The sequence below is a fragment of the Miniopterus schreibersii genome (assembly GCF_964146895.1).
Source record: "Miniopterus schreibersii genome assembly, chromosome: 12".
NCBI lineage: Eukaryota > Metazoa > Chordata > Mammalia > Chiroptera > Miniopteridae > Miniopterus > Miniopterus schreibersii.
In genome coordinates, this window is record NC_138112.1 from 71,039,942 (window position 1) to 71,052,341 (window position 12,400).

The window sequence follows — 12,400 nt, forward strand, 5'->3', positions numbered from 1 at the left end:
CAGTGATTTGAATGTCCATTAGGGTGCATAACCAGACGATGATGTAATCCAATCAGGTGCCAACATTTTTACTTAAAGTACTTTCCATACATGATTTTGCTTTTAAAAGGTGGCGGTATGGACGTACCTTGGGCATTTTATACTTTAAACAGTAGTCTTTTTGCATTCTTTTTTTTTTTAAATATATCTTTATTGATTTCAGAAAGAGGAAGAGACAGAGACAGAAACATCAGTGAAGAGAGAGTCGTTGATTGGCTGCAGCCCGCAACCCAGGCATGTGCCCTGACCGGGAATCGAACCCCGATCTCCTGGATCCTAGGTCGATGCTCAGCTGCTGAGCCATGCCCGGCTGAGCTCTTTCTGCATTCTTGATACAGTGACTTTTGATTAGTGGTTGGGAAGCCTTGATATTCTTGCCATGGCTTGTATTAAAATGATTGATGTTTCTGAAATTAGCTGGGCTGTGTGTGTGGGTGTGGGGGTGTGTGTGCACACATGCGCACATGCTCAGCTTCAATGAATTTTGTATTCACAATATTGTGGATTTAAAAAAAATCTACAGTGTGCTACATATTGAGGATAAAATGGTGAACAAGACCTCATAGAGATGGTTATCTTCCCATCTCATCTCCCATCTCTTTAGACTGGGTGTTTTGGAGAACATAAATGAGGATACTTGCAGAAATGGGATTGGAATCCACCTTAAATGATACTCTGAGTTGGCCTACTTTAGGACTTCCTGATATTAGTGAGAAGTAGAGTTACTTACTTTTGTGTGTCCACACTTTGGCCTGTATCACCTGTCTGTAATTGAGAGGGTGTTTTTAGTTTGTTTATGATATATCACAGATACAAGGAGAATGTGCTTTTTTGTATGTTATATTAGAGCTATGGCTTCTTCTTGTGAATTTGCATTTAGTGAGAAATATTGTGGGATTCATAGTAAAAATTCATAATGACAGCATAGGGAACAGATTATTGCTTTTTTTTCCCTAAAGGTGAGTTTAAAAAAAAAATAAATTCATGTTCATATAAGGGTTATTTGGAGTAAATTCTTATTATCCTCAACTATAACATAGGAATGATGCCTAAGGGGATCAAGAAGCACTTGTATAGTGCTAGCACAAAGGGCTTGTTATGGGTAGATGTTCGTTCGTGCTATTCTTGAGCTCTGTGACTAAGCAAGTACACATTTAGATACTGTTTAGATGAGAATCTGTTCTTTTGCTGTTTTAGGCTTAACCAGTCCTCATTTCTGACTGATACAGTTTTGTAGTTCTTGCCTTCTCTTCATTGGTCTTAATCAGAATCATTAGTGTTGAAATGAGGAGACACTCTGTGATGGGGTGAGGTTATAAGGCCATTGAAGAAAAGGTGGCTCCTTTAAGGAATAATTGACAAAAATAAATATAAAAATATATTATTTTTAAAAAATTTTGATTTTCTACTTTGAGGGGGCCCTTCTGGATCCATTTACTCTTAGAGAATAATCTCATGATACCAGCTGCTATAGACTGAGCATTTGTGTCCCCAGTGCGATGGTATTGAGAGGTGTTTAGGTCATGAGGGTGGAGCCCTGTAAATACTATTTGTGCCCTTATAAAAGAGACCCCAGAGAGTCCATTTGCTCCTTATGAGCACAGTGAAGAGATAGCCATCTGAACCAGGAAGTGGTCCCTCACTGGAGACTGAATCTACAGATGTGATGATCTTGGACTTCCCAGTCTTTAGAACTGTGAGAAGTGAATTCCTGTTGTTTACCCAGGCTGTGGAATTGTTATGGCAGCTGAAATAGACTAAGACATCAACTATTAAGTGACATTATTTTTTAGCAAATGCATGTCCTTTTCTCCTTTAGCTTCCATGTCATTGTGCTGTTGCTCCCACTGTCTTTCAATACTCTGGTCTAGACATGCCCCTTGTTCATATTTGTCCTTTAATTTTTATTTAAAAATTTTTTTAATTGATTTTAGAGAGAGGGGACAAAAGACAGAAACATCGATTTGTTCCACTTATTCATTGGTTGATTTTTGTATTTGCACTGACCGGGAATTGAACCTGCAACCTTGACGTTTTGGGATGATGCTCTAACCAGTTGAATTAAGTTCTTTACAGGCCAGGGTCAGGAGCTTTGTCTTCATTTCCTAAACAGTGCTTTTCTAACTTCTCCTTTACTGTCAGTACCTTCTCAGTACCCACAGGCTTAAAGCAGATTTTTTTCCTACTGTACTTCTCTTTGCATTTATCCTTTCACCAAGTCCTGCTTAGTTCTTTCTGTAATTCAGTTTGCTAATGTCTGTAGTGACTGGCACCATATTTAAAGCTTTGATTATTTTTATATTGGAGTCATAAATTATTGAAGCAGGAAGAAAGTTTAGAGTTAATTTAGTTTAATTCCTTTATTTTGTAGATGAAGAGTAGGATTCTCAGGTTAAATGACTTGTCTGAGATCACACAGCTAGTGCGTAGCTGATGTTACAGCTCTTTTGGTCCCAGTCTAGCATTCTTCTTAAAAATTTATTTAAAAAACTTATTGATCAAAGTTTTATCTATTCACAGTTAAGAGTGAGCTAGGTCTAGGTGGTTGAATAAGATAAAAAATAATTCTTAGCCACCCTACCCCCTTTTCCCCTTTCCTGAAGGCAACTATAATACTTTGAACTCTTTTAGCCAATTAAAAATTACATATTTACTTCCATGTCTGAAGAGCATATATATATTTTAAAAATATATTGGGGTGCCTGGTTAATATGAACATACAGGTTTCAGGTGTGGGTTTCTATGTTACAAGATCTGTATATTGTACTGTGTGCCCACCACCCAAAGTCATACCTTCTCCCGTCACCATTATTAGGGACCCCCTTCATCCCCCCATTCCCTTCCCTCTGGCAACCGCCACAGTGCTGTTTGTGTCCACAAGTTTCAGTTTTATATCCCACATATGAGTGAAATCATATGGTTCTTAGTTTTTCTGGCTGACTTATTTGAAGAGCCTATTTGAAGAGTTCATACTTTCATGGATACCGTGTTTAGTGGTAAGTTACAAATAGTTGACCTTCTATAAACAACTTTTGTTTTCCTTGGAAATGTTGGATTTTTTTTTTAAGTATATTAATCACGAATTTAGTCTCAAAATCTTAGCCAGTTACATGATCAGGTATTCTATCAGCTTTATCTTTTTGAAGAAATCTTTTCCTGCTCCAGTCTGGACTGCTTGCCCTCCCTGCTGGAATACAGTGATCTACTGTGATCCAAGAGATAGGATGAGGGTTGTTGTTGTGTTTTTGCCGTTTTCCTACATTGGATTTCCTCTTTCTCTATTATCTGTTGTTGTCTTTCTTGTTGCTCTCTCTCCTGTTTCAGTGGAATACAGTCTCCAGTAGTTCTCTTGTGAGAAAGGTACGCAGGAGGCAAATCTTTTGGGTCTTTCTCTGTTTATGTATTCTTGATTGATAGTTTGGCTGGGTATAGATTTCTGAATTGGAAATCATTTTCTTTCTGTTAGTCTGTTCCTTTTGTAGTTGTTTTTACTTAATGGATTCATTACCTTTCTGAGGATAACAATTTTATTTTTATGTTCTCTTTTTTCTTATATAGTCTTTTCTTCAACCAGCATTTTCTGTTTGTTTTGCTCTCTACCTTTCATGATAAAGGTTTTCCTGAGATGTCTGGTAACCCTTTGGTTTTCATTCATATTTAAAAGTCAGATACAGACAGCACATAGAGTTGATTCATATGAAATTGCCATCTTTTCCAGCTTTGTACACTGTTATGAACATACTTAGCTGTCAGATTTTCATTTCTAATTAACACCCTCCACTAAAAGGAACCAGAGCTCCTTGGAGAAATGGCTGATTTCAGAGCTGAGGCAGAGAACGTACGAGATAAATCTGGAACATGTTATTCCAGGAAATAAGGAAGTGCTAAAAAAATATGAAAAGCACATGAGTCTGCTAGATGGGGCTCCCACTGGCCAAATCTGGGACAATTTGAGTATCAGGATGAATAATGACAATAAATAAAGAATCTGTGAGTCCATCCTGTTAATGAATTAAAGAGAAAAAAAGTGGGGAGAAGGGAACATACCTTACTGAAGTTAGAGTGTCAACTGATAAATGAAGAAGGAACAGTAGATTTTGAAAAACAAAACAGCCTGGCTGGGCATGGCTCAGCGGTTGAGCGTCGACCTAGCATCCAGGGGATCGTGGTTCGATTCCTGGTCAGGGCACATGCCTGGACTGCGGGCTCGATCCCCAGTCGGGGGCATGCAGGAGGCAACTGACCAATGACTCATCATTGATGTTTCTGTCTCTCTCTCTCCCTCTTCTTTCCTCTCCCTGAAATCAATAAAGATATTTTTATTTTTATTTATTTTTAAAATATATCTTTATTGATTTCAGAGAGAGGGAAGGAGAGGGAGAGAGAGAGATAGAAACATCAATGATGAGAAAGTCATTGATTGAGCCCACAACCCGGGCATATGCCCTGGCCAGGAATTGAACCCTGATCTCCTGGATCCTAGGTCGACCCACAACTGCTGAGCCACGCCCGGCCGGGCAATAAAGATATTTTTAACAATTAGTGTAACAGTTGATTCAGACAAGAATTGCTAGTGAGTACTAGAATTCTTGGGTGAATGTTTTAAGAACATAATCAAAATACCTTTCTACAGATTACTTACTAATTATTACTAAGGGAAAAATGGTTATTCTACAGTGGAGAAATATGGCAAATTTTAACGGAGTAATGAAAAATATCACCAGTAATGTGACAAAGTGACATCATCTTATCTCTTTATGTGATACTCTAGGAAAAACAAAACTTAATTTATGTAGTATTTCTCTCAGAAATGCATACCTGTATTCTCCAAAGATGGCAATGAAATGAAAGACAGATAAATGCTGGACAACTGTTTCAGATGAAAGGAGATGAAGGAGACATGACATTAGCGTGTGATATGTGATTCTGGATTGAGGTGAAGGGGGATTCCCATAAAGGACATTATAGAGCATTTGGCAGAATTAAAATAGGAACTGTATAATCCGTATCTGATGATTAATTTGTTAATTCTTGATTTTGACCTATGTAGTGTGGTTGTGTAAGAGAATGTCCTTGTTCTCAGGAAATACACAGGGAACCTTGGAAGGTAAAGGATGTGATGGCTGCAGTGGATCAGATGTTGGGGATGCATGTGAGAGGGGTCAAGCAAAAGGAACACGGTGATTGATGGGATCTAGGTGGAGGCTCTGTGGGTGTTTTCTCCTACTGCTCCTCTAAATGTTCTGCAAGCTCACAATGAAAAGATTTTTTTAAAGCCAGATTGAAATAAGAGAGGTTCATTGGAGGCTCTGATCATGGATGGGCTCAGTGCTTGTAAGCTTCCCAGCAGTGATTAGTTGAGCTCCTTTGGTTGGGAGGCCCCCCAGTGTCAGTATTGTTAGGCCTTTTTTCATGGAGGTCAGATCATTCAGAAGACACGTTTTCAGTCTTCAACCTGGTTGGGAATATTGGAGCTTTGTAGGAGGATCTGGCTTGGGGTGAGGTGTGCCTGTGTCTCAGCATTCATTTGGCAGTTCCCACAGTCCCTGTGTTTTCAGTGTGGCGGGCTCATCTCCAGCTGTGCTGGGACCTCCCAATTCAAGACCTTCCTTTTTGGCCTCCTCTTTTCATCCAGTCACTAGAATTTAAATGCCAAATTGTGTGTGTGTGTACCTTCTGTGGAGTATATAACTTTACTAGAATTGAAAGGAATCTGGAACCCCTGTTAGAGAGTGTTGGTGATGGGACTGGAATTATCCCTGACGTTTAGTAGTGCACTTTTTACACTAACATGTTGAGCTTGTCATGTCTAAGCACGTGGTAACACATGAACTGTTAAGATTTAAAGCAAAAATTTAAATGATCAATTATACTTTTTCACGTGTATGTTCAAATTGTATTTAGCCCTGGCTGGGTGGCTCAACAGCTACGCATTTAACTTAGAATTAAATATTCTTTTCATTTTAACCTAGAGTTGTTACTCTTTTGTTGATTCATTTTATTTGTTTTAAGAAGCAGTTAGTATTGTTTCTATTTATTATCTTATTTGAAGGGAAATGTTGAGATCACAGTGCAATATCAGTTTTATGGAAGAAAGGCATTAAATGAAAGCATTTTGGGGGGGGCGGGATGTCTTTGCATTCTTACGGAATTTCTGATTAGTATATTGTCCAGCGTTTGAGTCTTTTTCTGCAGTATCAAGTTAAATGAAATGTCTTGGATGACAGTTTATAGTTCTTCCATGTGTAGTGTGTGGTTAATTGACATTAGAGACAGCTAGTACTTCAGTGACTTTAATGTTCTGCTCACAGTTTCTAGTAAAAGTTACAATTGCTTAATAGTATTAAATGGGACTACTTGCAGGCATTTAGAGGGAGCCACTGTTAAAATTTTAGTATTTTAAAGTATGGTGCCTTTGCAGTCAATCCTATGTTGGGTAAGAATTTCATTGGTGTTTTTATAATATAGAGATAAATATGTATTTTTTCTTATTTGCTCACTGATAGTGCTATTACGGTGCCTTCATTTCTGAGTTATTGTTAGTATAGGATAAAAGCTGAGATACCAGGATGACTGTTCCTTTTTTCCTGTTTTTATACAGGAAAAAGTTCTTTTAACTAGAACTTTTCAATCCTCTGAGGTATAGTTCTGTGTAAGTCAAGACCCTGAGCCAGTGTCTTTAATGACAGCAGCCATCAGACCAAGAGAGTACATGTTGTGATTATATGCTCTTTTTTTTTTTTTTTTTTTATAGGGGAGTTTCTGTTTTATGTCCACCTCCCACTTTATTCCTGCTAATCTGCTGATGCAATAAATTGGAAGACAACCATTGCCAGGATAACTTGTAATGGGCAAGGAGCCACGGGAAGAAAATATTTCTTTTAATTTTTAAACTTGGTTTGAAAGGTAAGACCATTAAGTGTATCAGGAGTTTTCTTCTATGAGTCACGTCAAGGAAAGCAGTGTACTGTCATGAGATTCTGGAGTCTTGGTGCACCAGGCTAGGCCATCCCTTTAAGACAGGTGCAGTATAGTTCTGTGGCACTATTTAGGAAGTTAAATAGCAGCCTCTTTAGTTGCTGTGGTATGTCTTGACATGTGCAGCACCCATGGGATTCCCAGTATCCTGGGAGGACTGAGCCTGGGCTCCAGGGACCAGCCAGGCCTAGCAAGCTGAAGCAGCCACAGAGAAAGACTGCTAGTAAGTAGATCAGCTGCTGCTTCTAGGTCACCTGGCTGCCTGTGTGTGTATGTGTGTTCCTGAGAGAGAGAGAATGTTTTACCAGCCAAAGGACATCTGGCTTTAGCCAGATGCCTGACTCCTTTAACTTCATTAAAGACCAGAGGTTGACTTTGCATATTTCACTTCTGGCTCAGTAGTCACTCCTTTGTGAATTCTTAGAGTACCTCATGAAATTATTTTAGGATTATTTCTTCTCTTTATGTAGATTTTAAGCGCTTGGTGAGCAAGACGTTCTGACTTCTACTTTATGTCTTTAGTATTTTTTAAATAATAGGTATTGTTAATTGGTGGTAGGAGCCAAAGGTTTAGAGACACTTCTCAGTATGACATTTTTTAAAAACTTTGTTTTCCCTTTTGCTCTCTCTTTTTTAAAACTTATTTTTTTCTTTGCTGATAGAGATTCTTAACTTTGGTAGCTTTTAGAACAGTTTTTTACCTTTAGCTTTATTCCTCCCTTTTTTCTTTTTACGCCCTTCTAATCATCAGTAATAGATGGACTCTTCTCGTAAGAAATTACCCAGAAGTCGCCAGGAGGCCTGGAATCTTAGTGGCCACTGTCACTTGCCTCAAGTTGGGTGACTCATAAACTGCACGTAACTTGCTTTCACTTAATGACAACTTGGGCGAGTTAGATTTTCCAAGTCTTCCCCCCACCCCATGTTAGTGTCGAGCTCTGTGTCTAGCTGGGCAGTTTTCATGTCATTCCTTCTCAGGACTGCCCTTCCTCCCTACAGTTTTAGGGTTGGGCTTAGAAACAGTTTTTTGTTATTGCGGATAACAGCCATGCTAATCACATCCTGTTTCCTCTTGCTCTCCAGTTACATGTCACTTCTTTCTCAAGTCTGACTCAGATTTGTTGACAGGCCTACCTGGTTTCAGAGATTGAGAGGCTCCTGGATGCTTGCAATGGAAAAGCCTCTATTTAGGACCTACAGTCTCACTTGACTTTGACATTTATTGCACACACATGCTCACATGCACATATACACAAAGTGGACACCTAGATCCAACTGGGTTTTCCTTGTCTTTATTTTTTTAATCTCAAACAAGGATCCTGGCAAGTCTTTGTTTGTTTGTTTGTTTGATCTTTATTGATTTCAGAGAGAAGAAAGGAGAGGGAGAGAGATAGAAACATCAGTGATGAGTCATTGATCGGCTGCCTCCTGCACGCCCCCTGCTGGGAATTGAGCCCGAAACCCGGGCATGTGCCCTGAACGGGAATCGAACCTCGATCTCCTGGGTCATAGGTCGATGCTTCTTGCTGAGCCGCGCCGGCCGGGCCTGGCGAGTCCCAATTACCATTTTCATCCTCATTACTTGTCTTTCCAGTCCCCCAGTCTTACGTGTTTTGTTTCGTTGTGTTTTTTTAAAAAAAACCTTTAGTAAAATAAATCATGCTTTGCATATACTTGCCCTGAAGTTTTTGAAATTGTGGGATTTTTGCTCCAAAATGAATGTACATTTGCGTTTTCATAGTGAGAATTTGTGTAGGAACACCTCACTGTACTTGCTTTAATGTGGACTACGTGAGCAAAGCAAGGCTGGGTTTTCTTGATTGGCGGTTGACTTTTTTTAATGTAAAAGTGAAGTGGGTGATAAGATCTTATCTCTCTCCCAGCCCTTATCATCTTTGCAGTCAGTGTATTTAGAGTTAGCCCCAGTGTGTGGGTAGGCATGTGCTTTCTAAGGGTCATGTATTTCCCAGGCAGGTCAGAATTCCAAAGGCAAGCCATAAATTGTATCATCTGATACCAAAGTACAGCCAGAAATGAAGGGAGCATGAAGATTAGACTTTAAGGAAGCAAAATTGTGGTTGAAATGTGAGGAGAATGCTAATTTAGTATGGAAGCTCTTAGGGGAAACCTTCATTTTCAAAGTAGAGACTGTGATAGGGCCTTGCCATCTTCTGTGAGTTGTTTTAAAATCTATCTTCATTGATTTCAGAGAGAGGGAAGAAGAGAGAGAGAGAGATAGAAACATCAATGATGAGATAGTCATTGATCGACTGCCTCCTGCATGCCCCCAACTGGGGATCAAGTCCACAACCCATGCATGTGCCCTGACTGGGAATTGAACCCCGGTTACCTGGATCCTAGGTCGACGCTCAACCCCTGAGCCACGCCCGGCCGGGCTTCTGTGAGTTATTAAATGGGCTCTGGAGTCTTCCTTTGGACTCAGCTCTCTGCAGTCCATCTTTCACGTTGTTGACAATTCTGTACTTAAACTATAGATCTGATCTTGTCGCTCATTTGCCATATCTTAGCAGGGTGTACCGTTTCTCCAGTGACCCACATTAGTGGTCTTGTCTTCAGCACGCCCTCCCCTAGCCCACGTGCCACTCACCTTCAGAGAGTTGGCCTTTTTAGGAGTGCAACCTCTGTTGAAAGTATACGTGTCACAGCTTAAACGTCTTCTCTATGTCACCTTTCCTCTACTTCTATTCAGAATTTTCTTGGTTATTAAAATACACTGCTTAATCTTTATGTAGATAGTTAACGTACATTTATCTCAGTTAAACTCCTTGGTTCCCTCTTTTTTTCTAACAAGCCTGCACAGTGCTCTGCTGCTCATTCCTGCACGGCCCTTTGAGGCCTGCCTTTGTGCCGCCCGACCTTATTCCTCGTGCCTTCTGAAGGACTCGCTCTTCTCTTTGTCAGGACATTCTCCCTGCCGTGAACTTCCTGAAGCTGCTGGGTCTTCCTGTCCTCTGTGCCTGCAGGCTGGTTTCCCGTGGACTGGGATACTTTGTGCTTCCGCATCACCTACTAAACTCTACTTCTCTTCTAAAGCCTCCATGTAATCACATCTCTTCTGGTCGGGCTCCCTCCCATTGAGCTCCCTTCCTACAGAACAGGCTTGGGGTGGATCTCTTTATTCTCTTTATCTTTCATCCTCTGTATTTTCTCTCTCCTTGTTTTATTGTGTTCCTCCAGGGGAGGGACTGTCACACCGTACAAGAGTACGGTGACATCCTTTAGTACGGTGTATGCTTTACAAGTACCAGTTGATTCGTGTCGTGCATATTAAGTGGAGTTGAGTTGAGTTTTTTACTTACTAAAGAAAAGCTGAAATATCAAAGAAATTGCAAAATAAAACTGGGAAAGATTCTGGAATGTCTGGATGGTAGAAACTTGATTGCCTTTTGCACATTCTTTGAAAGAAGTAGTTGCAGAGCAAACACTATAAAACTGGCTCTAAAATACGTTCTCTCTCACAGGCGCTTTGACATTTGATTTAATTAGTCCTTCTTTGGGTGGGGCCTGTATGACATGGATGCCTTGTTAAGAATGGAGAAGCAGCTACTGGGTGGCCTTCCAGGGCTTTGTGATCTTCTTCCTCAGGACTTAGTGAGAGCTGCCTTTGAAGGCCAGCTGTTATTTCTTCTTTGTGTCCCGTGCTTTTGCCTCTTCATGTGAAAATTATTACATTTGCCTGGGCACTGAGCTTTGCTCTTAGGAGGAGGAGTTTATGGTTAACGTATAACGCTGAGAGATGACCTTCCTTCGGAGTGACTCTGCATTCTCCTATTTATAGATGCTTTCCTCCAGTGTCCCCTTCTAAGCGGCTTTCGGTGTACCAAGTGAGCAGCCACCAAACCCTTCTTGAACCCAGGAGTTCCCCATTTAGGTCTTGTAGACGCTGCCCAGCTAAGTTCCCCAGATACCTGAATCCAAGCCCAGGGAGGGGCCCTGAGACTCCAGGTGTCGACCCTGGCAGGAGCAGGTGAGCCAGTAAGAAGAGCCTTTCAGCAGCTTGCTGTGTTTAACACATCCTGTTCCCAGGCTTCTTGTAAACTGGGCCAACGGTTTGGTGTAAGCGTGCTCGCTGCTGGTGGAATAGGCAAGTTGTTTTGAATCTAAATGGAGGCCATGAGGCTCAGTTTTCTCCCGGACAAATGGGGAATCTAGTTTTTTGTGTGTACTTTTTAAAGTACTTTAATCAAACATCATTGCTTCCCCACATGTTTGTGTGACCTAGCCATTTTTTCCCTTTGTTATATAAATATTGATTTTAGAGGAACTGCGACGGGGAGAGACATCTATCACCTGCCTCCCCACATGTGCCTTTAACGGGGATAGAACCTGAAACCTGGGTCTGTATGTGCCCTGACTGGGAATATAACCTGCCACCTTTTGGTGTTCAGGATGACGCTCCAACCAACTGAGCACACCAGCCAGAGCCTTTTGTAATATTTTTTAATTAGTTTATAAAATGAAATAAACTCCCAGTTACAAGCACCTCTTTCTAAATTTAGGTAGATATATCTAAACCAGTAATGAAGCCACTTGGTGGCCCTCCTGATTTAACACCTAGCCTTCTCCATTTTAAGAATAAACATGATTTCTCATGTATGTTTCTGTTTTAGAAGAGAGGAAAAACGTGGCCCATAACTTCTCCCCACCCACACTTCACACTGGCCCTTGTGTGGAAAGGTTAACTATTGACTTTGGCAGTGGAAGTAGATGAATAGGGGGCTATTTTAGGACCAGGAGAGAAACTTTGAATCATAATTGTAGTAATCATATAATTAGAGCTGCCTTATCCAACACAGCAGCCACTGGCCACATGTAACTTTTTTAAAACCTTGTTAGACATCTTTATTACAAGTGTTGTTACATTCTTCACTCCCTGCATTGCAGAGTGAGTATCACTTCCATTCCCTGAACTGACCCTGTCTGCATACACCTTGCAAGTAGGTTCCTTAGAAACATCTGTATTAGAAGTGTTATAATAAACATCACTACTTCTTTTACAGCATGGGTACCACTTACTTTCCCTGAAATCACACTGTCTTGAATGCTGCTTGCCAGTTGCTTTGTTAGAAACGTAAGACACATGTGACTCCCAAGTACATGAAATCTGACTTTTGGAGACTTAGTACCAAAAGAATGACATATTGAAATAATGTTTGGATATGTGAGGTTAAATAAAATACACTATTAAAATTAATTTTTGCCGGGTTCCTTTTACTTCTTTGATGTGGCTACTAGAAACTTGAAACTTACATGTGGCACCCTACCAGGTAGCTCGTTGGTTAGAGCACTGCCCTGCCTAATATACCAAGGTTGTGGGTTTGATCCCCAGTCAGTGCACAAATAAGAATCAACCCATGAATGC

General features: G+C 40.4%; 1 protein-coding gene across 9 annotated transcripts in view; it reads left to right on the forward strand.

Moving 5' to 3' along the window:
• The window catches only part of PPP6R3 (protein phosphatase 6 regulatory subunit 3), a 99,666-nt gene that overhangs the window by 21,285 nt on the left and 65,981 nt on the right, over positions 1–12,400 (forward strand). For 6 of the 9 annotated variants that reach the window (XM_081152792.1, XM_081152794.1, XM_081152797.1 and 3 more), the window contains exon 2: positions 6,794–6,945. The exons of the other annotated variants lie outside the window; for them this stretch is intronic. The gene's annotated coding sequence lies outside the window, so the exon portion shown is untranslated. The remainder of the gene's footprint in view (positions 1–6,793; positions 6,946–12,400) is intronic. 9 annotated transcript variants of the gene reach the window in all.